The 16,902-nt window shown below is 44.9% G+C and overlaps 1 protein-coding gene across 3 annotated transcripts in view; it reads right to left on the minus strand.

Moving 5' to 3' along the window:
* MBP (myelin basic protein) overlaps nucleotides 1-12,877 on the minus strand; it is a 159,401-nt gene extending 146,524 nt beyond the window's left edge. For 2 of the 3 annotated variants that reach the window (XM_075826520.1, XM_075826519.1), the window contains exon 1: nucleotides 12,698-12,874. The gene's annotated coding sequence lies outside the window, so the exon portion shown is untranslated. Of the gene's footprint in view, nucleotides 1-12,697 lie in introns of all 3 variants that reach the window. The other variant, XM_075826521.1, reaches the window with a different exon arrangement.
* Between the last annotated feature and the right edge of the window lie 4,025 nt (nucleotides 12,878-16,902).

Raw genomic sequence — 16,902 nt, forward strand, 5'->3', positions numbered from 1 at the left:
GCGCAGTGTAGAACTGGTATCTGACCACTATATGGTCACTGTATAGTTTGCAGTGTGATAATACTGTGCAGAGTGCTGTGTAGAACTGGTATCTGACCACTATATGGTCACTGTATAGTTTGTAGTGTGATAATACTGTGCAGAGCGCTGTGTAGAACTGGTATCTGACCACTATATGGTCACTGTATAGTTTGTAGTGTGATATTACTGTGCAGATCGCTGTGTAGAACTGGTATCTGACCACTATATGGTCACTGTATAGTTTGCAATGTGATAATACTGTGTAGAGCGCTGTGTAGAACTGGTATCTGACCACTATATGGTCACTGTATAGTTTTCAGTGTGATAATACTGTGTAGAGCGCTGTGTAGAACTGGTATCTGACCACTATATGGTCACTGTATAGTTTGTAGTGTGATAATACTGTGCAGAGCGCTGTGTAGAACTGGTATCTGACCACTATATGGTCACTGTATAGTTTGCAGTGTGATAATACTGTGCAGAGCGCTGTGTAGAACTGGTATCTGACCACTATATGGTCACTGTATAGTTTGTAATGTGAGAATACTGTGCAGAGCGCTGTGTAGAACTGGTATCTGACCACTATATGGTCACTGTATAGTTTGCAGTGTGATAATACTGTGCAGAGTGCTGTGTAGAACTGGTATCTGACCACTATATGGTCACTGTATAGTTTGTAATGTGATAATACTGTGCAGAGCGCTGTGTAGAACTGGTATCTGACCACTATATGGTCACTGTATAGTTTGCAGTGTGATAATACTGTGCAGAGCGCTGTGTAGAACTGGTATCTGACCACTATATGGTCACTGTATTGTTTGTAGTGTGATATTACTGTGCAGAGCGCAGTGTAGAACTGGTATCTGACCACTATATGGTCACTGTATAGTTTGCAGTGTGATAATACTGTGCAGAGCGCTGTGTAGAACTGGTATCTGACCACTATATGGTCACTGTATAGTTTGTAATGTGAGAATACTGTGCAGAGCGCTGTGTAGAACTGGTATCTGACCACTATATGGTCACTGTATAGTTTGTAGTGTGATAATACTGTGCAGAGCGCTGTGTAGAACTGGTATCTGACCACTATATGGTCACTGTATAGTTTGTAGTGTGATAATACTGTGCAGAGCGCAGTGTAGAACTGGTATCTGACCACTATATGGTCACTGTATAGTTTGTAGTGTGATAATACTGTGCAGAGCGCAGTGTAGAACTGGTATCTGACCACTATATGGTCACTGTATAGTTTGCAGCGTGATAATACTGTGCAGAGTGCTGTGTAGAACTGGTATCTGACCACTATATGGTCACTGTATAGTTTGTAGTGTGATAATACTGTGCAGAGCGCAGTGTAGAACTGGTATCTGACCACTATATGGTCACTGTATAGTTTGCAGTGTGATAATACTGTGCAGAGCGCTGTGTAGAACTGGTATCTGACCACTATATGGTCACTGTATAGTTTGTAGTGTGATATTACTGTGCAGATCGCTGTGTAGAACTGGTATCTGACCACTATATGGTCACTGTATAGTTTGCAATGTGATAATACTGTGTAGAGCGCTGTGTAGAACTGGTATCTGACCACTATATGGTCACTGTATAGTTTTCAGTGTGATAATACTGTGTAGAGCGCTGTGTAGAACTGGTATCTGACCACTATATGGTCACTGTATAGTTTGTAGTGTGATAATACTGTGCAGAGCGCTGTGTAGAACTGGTATCTGACCACTATATGGTCACTGTATAGTTTGTAATGTGAGAATACTGTGCAGAGCGCTGTGTAGAACTGGTATCTGACCACTATATGGTCACTGTATAGTTTGCAGTGTGATAATACTGTGCAGAGTGCTGTGTAGAACTGGTATCTGACCACTATATGGTCACTGTATAGTTTGTAATGTGATAATACTGTGCAGAGCGCTGTGTAGAACTGGTATCTGATCACTATATGGTCACTGTATAGTTTGTAGTGTGATAATACTGTGTAGAGCGCTGTGTAGAACTGGTATCTGACCACTATATGGTCACTGTATAGTTTGTAGTGTGATATTACTGTGCAGATCGCTGTGTAGAGCTGATATCTGACCACTATATGGTCACTGTATAGTTTGTAGTGTGATAATACTGTGCAGAGCGCAGTGTAGAACTGGTATCTGACCACTATATGGTCACTGTATAGTTTGTAATGTGAGAATACTGTGCAGAGCGCTGTGTAGAACTGGTATCTGACCACTATATGGTCACTGTATAGTTTTCAGTGTGATAATACTGTGCAGAGCGCTGTGTAGAACTGGTATCTGACCACTATGTGGTCACTGTATAGTTTGCAGTGTGAGAATACTGTGCAGAGCACTGTGTAGAACTCGTATCTGACCACTATATGGTCACTGTATAGTTTGCAGTGTGATAATACTGTGCAGAGCGCTGTGTAGAACTGGTATCTGACCACTATATGGTCACTGTATAGTTTGTAATGTGATAATACTGTGCAGAGCGCTGTGTAGAACTGGTATCTGATCACTATATGGTCACTGTATAGTTTGTAGTGTGATATTACTGTGCAGAGCGCTGTGTAGAACTGGTATCTGACCACTATATGGTCACTGTATAGTTTGCAGTGTGAGAATACTGTGCAGAGCACTGTGTAGAACTCGTATCTTACCACTATATGGTCACTGTATAGTTTGCAGTGTGATAATACTGTGCAGAGCGCTGTGTAGAACTGGTATCTGACCACTATATGGTCACTGTATAGTTTGTAATGTGATAATACTGTGCAGAGCGCTGTGTAGAGCTGGTATCTGACCACTATATGGTCACTGTATAGTTTGCAGTGTGATAATACTGTGTAGAGCACTGTGTAGAACTCGTATCTGACCACTATATGGTCACTGTATAGTTTGTAGTGTGATAATACTGTGCAGAGTGCTGTGTAGAACTGGTATCTGACCACTATATGGTCACTGTATAGTTTGCAGTGTGAGAATACTGTGCAGAGCACTGTGTAGAACTCGTATCTGACCACTATATGATCACTGTATAGTTTGCAGTGTGATAATACTGTGCAGAGCGCTGTGTAGAACTGGTATCTGACCACTATATGGTCACTGTATAGTTTGTAATGTGATAATACTGTGCAGAGCGCTGTGTAGAACTGGTATCTGATCACTATATGGTCACTGTATAGTTTGTAGTGTGATAATACTGTGTAGAGCGCTGTGTAGAACTGGTATCTGACCACTATATGGTCACTGTATAGTTTGTAGTGTGATATTACTGTGCAGAGCGCTGTGTAGAGCTGATATCTGACCACTATATGGTCACTGTATAGTTTGTAGTGTGATAATACTGTGCAGAGCGCTGTGTAGAACTGGTATCTGACCACTATATGGTCACTGTATAGTTTGTAATGTGATAATACTGTGCAGAGCGCTGTGTAGAACTGGTATCTGATCACTATATGGTCACTGTATAGTTTGTAGTGTGATAATACTGTGTAGAGCGCTGTGTAGAACTGGTATCTGACCACTATATGGTCACTGTATAGTTTGTAGTGTGATATTACTGTGCAGAGCGCTGTGTAGAGCTGATATCTGACCACTATATGGTCACTGTATAGTTTGTAGTGTGATAATACTGTGCAGAGCGCTGTGTAGAACTGGTATCTGACCACTATATGGTCACTGTATAGTTTGTAGTGTGATAATTCTGTGCAGAGCGCTGTGTAGAACTGGTATCTGACCACTATATGGTCACTGTATAGTTTGCAATGTGATAATACTGTGCAGAGCGCAGTGTAGAACTGGTATCTGACCACTATATGGTCACTGTATAGTTTGCAGTGTGATAATACTGTGTAGAGCGCTGTGTAGAACTGGTATCTGACCACTATATGGTCACTGTATAGTTTGCAGTGTGATAATACTGTGCAGAGCGCTGTGTAGAACTGGTATCTGACCACTATATGGTCACTGTATAGTTTGTAGTGTGATAATACTGTGCAGAGTGCTGTGTAGAACTGGTATCTGACCACTATATGGTCACTGTATAGTTTGCAGTGTGATAATACTGTGTAGAGCGCTGTGTAGAACTGGTATCTGACCACTATATGGTCACTGTATAGTTTGCAGTGTGAGAATACTGTGCAGAGCACTGTGTAGAACTCGTATCTGACCACTATATGGTCACTGTATAGTTTGCAGTGTGATAATACTGTGCAGAGCGCTGTGTAGAACTGGTATCTGACCACTATATGGTCACTGTATAGTTTGTAATGTGATAATACTGTGCAGAGCGCTGTGTAGAACTGGTATCTGATCACTATATGGTCACTGTATAGTTTGTAGTGTGATAATACTGTGTAGAGCGCTGTGTAGAACTGGTATCTGACCACTATATGGTCACTGTATAGTTTGCAGTGTGATAATACTGTGCAGAGCGCTGTGTAGAACTGGTATCTGACCACTATATGGTCACTGTATAGTTTGTAATGTGATAATACTGTGCAGAGCGCTGTGTAGAACTGGTATCTGATCACTATATGGTCACTGTATAGTATGTAGTGTGATAATACTGTGTAGAGCGCTGTGTAGAACTGGTATCTGACCACTATATGGTCACTGTATAGTTTGTAGTGTGATAATACTGTGCAGAGCGCTGTGTAGAACTGGTATCTGACCACTATATGGTCACTGTATAGTTTGTAGTGTGATATTACTGTGCAGAGCGCTGTGTAGAGCTGATATCTGACCACTATATGGTCACTGTATAGTTTGTAGTGTGATAATACTGTGCAGAGCGCTGTGTAGAACTGGTATCTGACCACTATATGGTCACTGTATAGTTTGTAGTGTGATAATTCTGTGCAGAGCGCTGTGTAGAACTGGTATCTGACCACTATATGGTCACTGTATAGTTTGCAATGTGATAATACTGTGCAGAGCGCAGTGTAGAACTGGTATCTGACCACTATATGGTCACTGTATAGTTTGCAGTGTGATAATACTGTGTAGAGCGCTGTGTAGAACTGGTATCTGACCACTATATGGTCACTGTATAGTTTGTAGTGTGATAATATTGTGCAGAGCGCTGTGTAGAACTGGTATCTGACCACTATATGGTCACTGTATAGTTTGCAGTGTGATAATACTGTGCAGAGCGCTGTGTAGAACTGGTATCTGACCACTATATGGTCACTGTATAGTTTGTAGTGTGATATTACTGTGCAGAGCGCAGTGTAGAACTGGTATCTGACCACTATATGGTCACTGTATAGTTTGCAGTGTGATAATACTGTGTAGAGCGCTGTGTAGAGCTGGTATCTGACCACTATATGGTCACAGTATAGTTTGTAGTGTGATAATACTGTGTAGAGCGCTGTATAGAACTGGTATCTGACCACTATATGGTCACTGTATAGTTTGCAGTGTGATAATACTGTGCAGAGCGCTGTGTAGAACTGGTATCTGACCACTATATGGTCACTGTATAGTTTGTAGTGTGATAATACTGTGCAGAGTGCTTGTAGAACTGGTATCTGACCACTATATGGTCACTGTATAGTTTGTAGTGTGATAATACTGTGTAGAGCGCTGTGTAGAACTGGTATCTGACCACTATATGGTCACTGTATAGTTTGTAATGTGAGAATACTGTGCAGAGCGCTGTGTAGAACTGGTATCTGACCACTATATGGTCACTGTATAGTTTGCAATGTGATAATACTGTGCAGAGCGCTGTGTAGAACTGGTATCTGACCACTATATGGTCACTGTATAGTTTGCAGTGTGATAATACTGTGCAGAGCGCTGTGTAGAACTGGTATCTGATCACTATATGGTCACTGTATAGTTTGCAGTGTGATAATACTGTGCAGAGCGCTGTGTGGAACTGGTATCTGACCACTATATGGTCACTGTATAGTTTGCAGTGTGATAATACTGTGTAGAGCGCTGTGTAGAACTGGTATCTGACCACTATATGGTCACTGTATAGTTTGTAGTGTGATAATACTGTGCAGAGCGCGGTGTAGAACTGGTATCTGACCACTATATGGTCACTGTATAGTTTGTAGTGTGATAATACTGTGCAGAGCGCTGTGTAGAACTGGTATCTGACCACTATATGGTCACTGTATGATGGTATTATTGGTTATATTGATGCTTGTACAGTGGTAGCATACTGTTGTCCCTGATTGAAAAAGCGATGCCTGACCTATAATATGCTATTATTGAAATTTGCCATAAAGCGTGAGGTGCCGCTGATTTCCTGCCCCTCTTCCCTAAATTTCAATCCTGCATCCACCCTTGCATAGGACAGAAGTGGTGCGCTAAGAAGTAACAACATCTTGGAACTTATCTAAAAGTTCTCGAGCGTCGGTCTGTCAAACCTTTTCTTGACGTGAAATTTGCGCTGCCTCCTTACTTTGCTGTGTGATTCAGGAGGCAGCGTGTCAATTCTATATATTGGACCGCAATGCTTTACATGACAGCCAGAATGCTCCTATAAATGTGAGAACCCCATAAATATGACAACTAAAGAGCCTCATCTCCGTAACAGCCCCCCCTCTTCATGACAGCCACCACCCCCATGATAGTGACAGCTTCACCCCTCTCATGACAGCCACCACCCCCATGATAGTGACAGCTTCACCCCTCTCATGACAGCCACCACCCCCATGATAGTGACAGCTTCACCCCTCTCATGACAGCCACCACCCCCATGATAGTGACAGCTTCACCCCTCTCATGACAGCCACCACCCCCATGATAGTGACAGCTTCACCCCTCTCATGACTGCCACTACCCCCATGATAGTGACAGCTTCACCCCCTCTCATGACCGCCACCACCCCCATGATAGTGACAGCTTCACCCCTCTCATGACAGCCACAGCTCCCCAAGACAAGTAATAGGAAAAAGACCCGCACCATAGGAATAGTAGTCAATAAGAAAAGCTGCCAAAAAAAGGCGACTTCATGGAAGTCTCCATTGAAATCTTATTAGCCTATTACAGGGAGATCATTTTAACAAGTCTGGACGTCGCTGTAAAACGACTTGCCTACTATTCCTACTTTCTGAGCTGGAGGACCACCTAGAAAGTGGGAGGGGCAGCAGTTCTGGTTATTGGTCAGGAATATGCAATACTGGAATTTCCATGGTCCAGATCGTGACCTCCACCTCAATGTGGGCTTATCCATATCCCGTATGTTTCATTACAGCGACGTCACCCTGTCCATTGTAACTCCTTTTTATCGGTCTTATAAGGTTATAACTCTTTTTGTAATTTTTCAGTAATTGTGGTTCTTGGTCTCATATCCCTTCTAGTAAGTACAGATTCTACATTTCTCCATATATTGGCATACTGGTAGTATGAACTAGTTGTGATAGAAATGAGAGATGAAACTAAACTTGGACGTCACACAATCCATTGGCCAGGGCCATGACAGTTGAGCATATTTATCTGTCCAATTTTGTCCGTTTTCTGGCTAAAAAGCATTGTAAAGAATAATGTTCATGCTGGATACCTCGTTTATCCCGCCACGCTTCCCGACACTTACGTTTTTTTGGTATTTGTCGGAAAAAGACGTACAAAAGATTTCCGCCAGCTTTTTGTGCAGAAAAGTGGCAGAGAATTACAACCTAGCGTAGTATTCATAAATCAACGCGTGGCATCTTGGCCACTATGGCAATTATCACTATTAGTAAATGTGCCTCTGTATGTTATACTATCATGCCTACAGGACATGCCATGCTTCTAAGGGTATGTTCACACGCAAACGCAAAATACGTCTGAAATTATCAGGCGAAAACAGCTCCTGAATTTCAGATGTTTTTGCAAGTACTCGCGTTTTTCGCGGCGTCTTTTACGGACGTAATTGGAGCTGTTCTTCATTGGAGTCAATGAAAAACGGCTCCAAAAAAGTCCCAATATGTGTCCTGCACTTCTTTGACGCGGGCGTATTTTTATGTGCCGTCTTTTGACAACGACGCGTAAAATTACACCTCGTCTGAACAGAACATCGTAAGACCCATTGCAAGCAAAGGGCAGATATTTGCAGATGTAATGGAACCGTCTTTTCAGGCGTAATTCGAGGCGTAAAACGCCTGAATTACGTCTGAAAATACGTCGTGTGCACATACCCTAATTGTCACATCAGAAGCCACAATCACTCCGAAGTAAATACCATAGTCCATAAAATGGAAAGACTTGGAACTACCCAGCTTGTCGCTTAAAGAGGCTCTGTCACCAGATTTTGCAACCCCTATCTGCTATTGCAGCAGATAGGCGCTGCAATGTAGATTACAGTAACGTTTTTATTTTTAAAAAACGAGCATTTTTGGCCAAGTTATGACCATTTTTGTAGTTATGCAAATGAGGCTTGCAAAAATCCAAGTGGGTGTGTTTAAAAGTAAAAGTCCAAGTGGGCGTGTATTAGGTGCGTACATCGGGGCGTTTTTAATACTTTTACTAGCTGGGCGCTGTGAAGAGAAGAGTTGAATCAGGGAAAAGGAAAGGGGAAAAGGATGTGGTCTGTGAAGAAATTAATAATTGACTTTTATTAAGTATGCATTAAGAAAATGATTAAAAGGTCCAATGGTGCAATTTGGTATGTGTGAGTGACCCCTCAATTCACATACCCTTGGCCAAAAATTAATAGATGAGGTAATATATAATATTGCTGTCCGTTGTTCCGTTACTAGTACCAGATAATTAAACTGCAGTGGCCACAGATTAATGAAAATGAATGAAACTGTAAATTAGTAGTTCACTCTGTCTAAGATTGGACCGGCTGTATAGCCTGGATTAGAGTATTGACTGTTACACTGTATAATACTAAGTGCAGCTGGGCCAGTAGCGGTGTGCCCTGTAATGAGAAGAGGTATGGGAATAAGCAAGGTGAAACCTTGCAAGCCTCTTACCCCTGCGTTAGTGTTGGTATGGTGGTGTAAACAGTAAATGAACTGCACCCTCACGCTGGTGTCCCTGGGGATCAGAGCAGCAGCGTTGGGAACGGTCGTGTAATACAGTGAGAACACTCTCAGCTGTCAGCTGAGAGGCAAAGTGAGAACGGCCGTAAGCAATAGTAGCTGTGCTCAGCTGTGAGCCGAGAATGAACTGCACCCACACGCTGGTGTCCCTGGGGATCAGAGCAGCAGCGTTGGGAACGGTCGTATATTACAGTGAGAACACTCTCAGCTGTCAGCTGAGAGGCAAAGTGAGAACGGCCGTAAGCAATAGTAGCTGTGCTCAGCTGTGAGCCGAGAAGCAGTGTGTGCGGCAGGGTTACTGTCAGTACCCGCAGGTGAACTAAGTCACCAACGGGAGCCGGCGATAGGCCAGACAGGATGAATCACCCAGCTGATAGACTCAGCAGGGCGCACTGCAGTCACAAGCACGGACAGCCAGCAAGCAGCTGGCAGCCGTGGTTGAAGGAGGATCGTGGAGCAAATAGTGGAACTTGGACAGGGATGCCAAGTAGTGCACCATAGGATTATTAAAATTGTTGCTGAGCACCCTGGGTGCTCAGCAACAATTTTAATAATCCTATGGTGCACTACTTGGCATCCCTGTCCAAGTTCCACTATTTGCTCCACGATCCTCCTTCAACCACGGCTGCCAGCTGCTTGCTGGCTGTCCGTGCTTGTGACTGCAGTGCGCCCTGCTGAGTCTATCAGCTGGGTGATTCATCCTGTCTGGCCTATCGCCGGCTCCCGTTGGTGACTTAGTTCACCTGCGGGTACTGACAGTAACCCTGCCGCACACACTGCTTCTCGGCTCACAGCTGAGCACAGCTACTATTGCTTACGGCCGTTCTCACTTTGCCTCTCAGCTGACAGCTGAGAGTGTTCTCACTGTAATATACGACCGTTCCCAACGCTGCTGCTCTGATCCCCAGGGACACCAGCGTGTGGGTGCAGTTCATTCTCGGCTCACAGCTGAGCACAGCTACTATTGCTTACGGCCGTTCTCACTTTGCCTCTCAGCTGACAGCTGAGAGTGTTCTCACTGTATTACACGACCGTTCCCAACGCTGCTGCTCTGATCCCCAGGGACACCAGCGTGAGGGTGCAGTTCATTTACTGTTTACACCACCATACCAACACTAACGCAGGGGTAAGAGGCTTGCAAGGTTTCACCTTGCTTATTCCCATACCTCTTCTCATTACAGGGCACACCGCTACTGGCCCAGCTGCACTTAGTATTATACAGTGTAACAGTCAATACTCTAATCCAGGCTATACAGCCGGTCCAATCTTAGACAGAGTGAACTACTAATTTACAGTTTCATTCATTTTCATTAATCTGTGGCCACTGCAGTTTAATTATCTGGTACTAGTAACGGAACAACGGACAGCAATATTATATATTACCTCATCTATTAATTTTTGGCCAAGGGTATGTGAATTGAGGGGTCACTCACACATACCAAATTGCACCATTGGACCTTTTAATCATTTTCTTAATGCATACTTAATAAAAGTCAATTATTAATTTCTTCACAGACCACATCCTTTTCCCCTTTCCTTTTCCCTGATTCAACTCAGCTCAAATTGGTGGTGCACACCATGTGGTCTCTCTGACATGACATATATTGTGTAATAGGTGATCCTCACCAATCCTTGCGCTGTGAAGAGAAGTATCATCCACTTCTCTTCACAACGCCCAGCTTCTGACAGTGCAGATCTGTGACGTCACTCACAGGTCCTGCATCGTGTCGGCCACATCGGCAGCAGAGGCTACAGTTGATTCTGCAGCAGCATCAGCGTTTGCAGGTAAGATCGACTTACCTGCAAACGCTGATGCTGCTGCAGAATCAACTGTAGCCTCTGGTGCCGATGTGGCCGTCACGATGCAGGACCTGTGAGTGACGTCACAGATCTGCACTGTCAGAAGCTGGGCGTTGTGAAGAGAAGTGGATGATACTTCTCTTCACAGCGCCCAGCTAGTAAAAGTATTAAAAACGCCCCGATGTACGCACATAATACACGCCCACTTGGACTTTTACTTTTAAACACACCCACTTGGATTTTTGCAAGCCTCATTTGCATAACTACAAAAATGGTCATAACTTGGCCAAAAATGCTCGTTTTTTAAAAATAAAAACGTTACTGTAATCTACATTGCAGCGCCTATCTGCTGCAATAGCAGATAGGGGTTGCAAAATCTGGTGACAGAGCCTCTTTAAGGCTGGATTAACACGAACGTGTATTGCGTCCGTGCGGGCCGCGTGGTTTTCACGCGCCACGCACAGACCAATACAAGTCTATGGGGCAGTACAGACAGTCCGTGCTTTTTGCGCAACGTTTGTCCGCTGCGCAAAAAGCGCGACATGTTCAATATCTCGGCGTATTTTGCGCATCACGCACCCATTGAAGTCAATGGGTGCGTGAAAACCACGCAGGTCGCACGGAAGCACTTCCATGCGAACTGCCTGTTTCGCGCACCAGCAGTCAAAAGGATGAATGTAAACAGAAAAGCACAACGTGCTTTTCTGCTTACAAACATCCGAATGGCTTGTCATAATGATGGCGGCTGCGCGAAAAGCACGCAGCCGCGCATCATATGATGCTGCCTCACGGAGCAGGCAAGTGGCTTTTGCGCAGGCAAAAGGCCGCGTGTTTTGCGTGCGCAAAAACGCCACGCATGTCTGAATCAGCCCTAAGGGTATGTTCACACACACACTAATTACGGACGTAATTCGGGCGTTTTGGCCCTGAATTACGTCCAAAAAATGCGCCTCAATAGCGTTGACAAACATCTGCCCATTGAAAGCAATGGGCTGACGTTTGTCTGTTCACATGAGTCGTATATTTACGCGCCGCTGTCAAATGACGGCGCGTAAATAGACGCCCGCGTCAAAGAAGTGACCTGTCACTTCTTGGGGCGTAATTGGAGCCGTTATTCATTGACTCCAATGAAAAGCAGCGCCAATTATGTCCGTAATGGACGCGGCGATCAAACGCCTGCACATGCCGTTACGGCTGAAATTACGGGGTTGTTTCCTCCTGAAAACATCCTCGTAATTTCAGCCGTTACGTACGCTGTCGTGTGAACATAGCCTTACACTTTCCATGCCAGATGTTCACAGCCCATAAGCAGAACCCGTCACAGCAGCTTTGCTTCCTGTAGAGGGCGGGGGAAATTGACAACTTGTTTTTTTCAGCTTTTTTTTTTTTTTCCTCCACTACCAGCCACAGGATCTCAAGGCGGAAGCCTCAGTAACCAGCTCAGCTCCGCATGCAGAACACACTGGGGGATGAGTAAATGACACATTGCCAGCAGATGCTGCCGCTTCTAAGCCCTGCCAGCACTGAGCTTCGAGGGTTAACTGACTGCAGCACCACATGCATCTCCTCATAGGTCTCCATGCCTGACTGCGATCAGCAGCAGTGACACCAGCAGCCATACGTAACCCATCATAAATGGAAAGAAGATCACTGCTGCCTATACACTATGGCATATGCCACCCACATCTCATCTGTGCCAACCTATCCCTGCTCAGCCGTCCTCCAGCACAGTGGGATTAAGGTATATAGTGCAGCCAGGCTGCATTTCCTGGGCAATGCATAACCAAACGTGTGCTCTGCCTCACATACCACACATACCACAAACACACATCCATATATACATACATACATATATATATATATACAGCTAGAGACACCCACCGTGTGTACATATAGGCGCCTCCTGGGGTCCAGTGCTTGTGAATAGCCAGCACTATGGGGAGGTGCGCAAGCAGATAACAGGTTAAGGAAATTCTACACCAGCCAGGTGCTAAAATCTTCCTGTCCGGACTCTGTCAGGAGCCGCCTCCGCCCCCAGCACAGGCTGCTCCTCCTCCAGATGTGCGCTCAGGTTAGTGCAGGGCTCTTCCTGCACAGCAGAGGTGCAGCTTTCCTTCCGTCTCAGCGTTCGGAGGATTAGAAGCGCCACCTGCTGGAGGTGCTGGGAACTGCGCGCTACTGTAAAGTCTACCACACAGCAATTTGTTACTTGTTATAACATTATTATGACATAAACCACTTCCTCTCCCCGCAGAGATGTTCAGTCTCTACCTGAGAGGAAGTGATGCGTTCAGTCCTCAGAGCTGGAAAATCCCACATGATTTCTTATGTTAATGGTTTATGATGATTTCAAGAAGCTTGGAAGATATTTGTTTGGTTCAAACGCCAGTGTAAAAAAAGATGGTAGGAGAGAATTGCGCTAATTTCTTAAAAGGTGCATGCCTCTCAATAAATTTGGCACATTTTGGAATGTCTTAGGCTATGTTCACACAGAGTTTTTTGACGAGTTTTTTGACGCGGAAACCGCGCAAAAAAACTAGTCAAAAACGGCCCGAAAATGCCTCCCGCTGATTTCAATGGGAGGCGGGGGCGGTTTTCTCCCGCGAGCGGTAAAACCGCCTCGCGGGAGAAAGAAGCGAAATGCCCTATCATTGGACGTTTCCGCCTCTGACCTCCCATTGACTTCAATGGGAGGCAGAGAAAGCGTATTTCGCTGTGTTTTATGCCCGCACCTCTCAATGGCCGCGGGCGAAAAAGGCAGCGAAAAAAACGCCTTGAAAATAGGCGTGCAGGGAGAGGAAAATCTGCCTCAGACTTCCAAACTGAATTTTGAAGCAGAAATTCCGCCTGCAAAAAACTCAGTGTGAACATAGCCTAAATCATGAACTAAAATCTATGAACAGTATAAATATTATTATTATTATGTGGAATTTATCAACAACTTTGAATGGACAGCCAAAGATGCACCAAAATTATTAGGAGGCCGACTTTAGTTGAGACGCTAGTCTCAGTAAATTTTTCCCTATACCTGTTATGGCTAGATTTACGTCACAATGTGCGCCATTTTCTGGCTTTAGTATCAAAAAATCTGTCTAAAAGTTGTAGGCAACGCCCAATTCCAGAGAATTACACCCACTTTTTTCTGAAATTTTCAAAACAGGTGACTGCCGGGATTTGTGACCTATTTGGGCTCAATTTCCGCAAAAAAAAAATAGACCAGACAACACATTGATATAAACGGAAAATGTGTAATGCTTAATTTCTCCTGTGGTGGTGCTGCAGGGAGATTGGATACTTACTGACTGGTTTCCCCACAGATTATAGCTGATGTCTGGGGGTCTCAGCAGGGGGACACTTCGTGATCTGCTTACTGTCAAGGGACCCTTCTAACAAGTAGAGATTGGCCAAAGTGGGAGCCCTTTAAGCAGGTTCAAATCAGTTGGCTATCTCTGCTGTAAAAGTGATAGATCTTGCTGCTGTGTTCTGAGGAACCCCTGACCATGTTGTAACGGAGCCCAGGATTTCCTGGAACACGGTTTGGCAAAAATACTGGCCTAGGACTACGTTCTGGCAACTTGGGCGCTATTAAAAAATAAAACAAAAAATGGTTTCCATCTTTTTTTGTTGTTGTCTGTGCCTCCTTCCATGTTTTCCCACACGCGGTACATCCCATTGGCTCCTCCAGTAGGAGAATCTGCTACACAACGCAGACACGGACTGACCCATCAGTAAACCATTGAATCCCCTAGTGGGCAGCCAAAGTAACATTTTGCCCGGGAAGCAGTGAGCTGCAATAAGTTACCGCTCGCCGGGCCTTTTCGGCTCCAGGCGCCGCCCACTCCACTGTGTCATGATGCCGTCCAGTGATAAATTTAGGGGTCTGATTAATATTTGGGGGTCTAGTCTGGGGTCTGATTTAATTAGTGCAGAGGTCGTGTCCCAAGTAGATTGTGGGCCAAGCTCCAGTTTTAACTTTAAATTGCTGTTGAAAATTGTGGTTGGGCTCGGGAGCCACCGGCTTCCATGACCCACCACATCACTACACCCTCTCTTGCATTATCACTGTGCTGCGCAGCCTAAGCACATCACGCCGCACACCACCTATTCCTGACTGCCCACACTTGGCCCTCGCTGCTCGCTCCTGCCCCAAACATGGAACGACTGTCATAACTGTGAGCATCGACCCCGGACGACCCATAGAAATGTAAGTACTGCTTTCCCTGGAGATATATTGTCTTCCAGAGTTAAGATGTGTGTTGGACATACAGTAGTTTTCTGCTTTATACAGTATCATAGAAAGGGTTCTGGTTGTGGCAACCTCTTTATCAGTTAGGATATGTGCACACAGACTATTTTCAGACGTAATGGAGGCGTTTTACGCCTCAAATTACACCTGAAAAGACGGCTCCAATCGTCGGCAAACATCTACACCATTGCTTGCATTGCTTGCTTGCAATGGGTCTTACGATGTTCTGTGCAGACGAGCTGTCATTTTACGCGTCGCTGTCAAAATACGGCGCGTAAAATGACAGCTCGTCAAAAGAAGTGCAGGACACTTCTTGGGACGTTTTTGGAGCCGTTTTCTCATAGACTATTGAAAACAGCTCCAAAAACGGCCGTAAGAAACGCAGCGAAAACGCCACGAAAAATGCCGTGAAATACGCGAGTTGCTCAAAAAAGTCTGAAAATCAGGGGCTGTTTTCCCTTGAAAACAGCTCCGTATTTTCAGACGTATTTTGTTAATCGTGTGAACATACCCTTAGGGTATGTTCACACGGCCTATTTTTGGCCGTAAACGCCCGAAAAACGGCCGCGTTTTTTGACGCGTAAAAAAACGGCCGCGAAAAAGAAGTGCAGGACACTTCTTGGGACGCTTTTGGAGCCGTTTTCCATAGACTCTATTGAAAAAAGCTCAAAAAACGGCCGTAAAAAACGCTGCGAAAAACGCAGCGAAAATCTCGAGTGGCACAAAAAACGTCTGAAAATCAGGAGCTGTTTTCGCCTGAAAACAGCTCCGTATTTTCAGACATTTTTGGTCACTACGTGTGAACATACCCTTAAGGCTTCATGCCCACTTCAGTCTTTTCCTTCAGGGTGCTATCCGTTTTTGTTACTGATAGCACCCTGAACTCATTCATTTCATGCACACTTCAGTTATTTAAACGGATCCGTTGTTCCGTTCCGTCAAAAGGAGAGCATGTCCTAGTTTGGTCAGTGATTCAGTGACCGTGTGGCCCATAGAAGTCAATGGGTCAGTCAAAAAAACGGATGGCACACGGAAGGCTTCCGTGTGCCGTCAGTTTTTGATGGATCCGTTGCCATAGCAATGGCTGGGTGAGCCAAAGTTCACAGACTCACAGACTACAGTACACATTCATTCCTGAAGATGGATGTGGAGAGACTCATAGCATTGAAGCATGATCACCCAGAACTGTGAGATACGCGGGCAGAATGCTACCTCGACCACTATAAACAAGGATGCCGCTTGGGAGGAACTTGCCAAGGAGCTTTTGACGCACAGATGGCAGCAGGGAACTAGTGCCCAGCGTCAAAAAATAAGTAAGTGAATGCACACATTTCACTCCAAAAAACCAAAGCAAGCCAAGCAGAGTAATCTCAAACTGTTCTCTATGCTCTGAATGCTACAGAAAACAGCACCAAAAACTTCTTGTAACCTTTCTAAGGCTATGTTCACACGGGGTATTTTGCCGAGTTTTTTGACGCGGAAACCGCGTCGCAAAACTCGGCAGAAACGGCCCGAGAACGCCTCCCATTGATTTCAATGGGAGGCGTCGGCGTCTTTTTCCCGCGAGCAGTAAAACTGCCTCGCGGGAAAAAGAAGCGACATGCCCTGTCTTCGGGCGCTTCCGCCTCCGACCTCCCATTGACTTCAATGGGAGGCAGGAGAAAGCGTATTTCTCGCTGTTTTATGCCCGCGGCGCTCAATGGCCGCGGGCGAAAAACGGCGCGGTAATTGCCGCGAAAATCGGCGTGCAGGGAGAGGAATATCTGCCTCAAAGTTCCAAACGGAATTTTGAGGCAGATATTCCTCCCCCAAAATACTCCGTGTGAACATAGCCTATGAG

The sequence above is a fragment of the Rhinoderma darwinii genome, chromosome 5 (genome assembly GCF_050947455.1).
Source record: "Rhinoderma darwinii isolate aRhiDar2 chromosome 5, aRhiDar2.hap1, whole genome shotgun sequence".
NCBI classification, from domain to species: domain Eukaryota; kingdom Metazoa; phylum Chordata; class Amphibia; order Anura; family Rhinodermatidae; genus Rhinoderma; species Rhinoderma darwinii.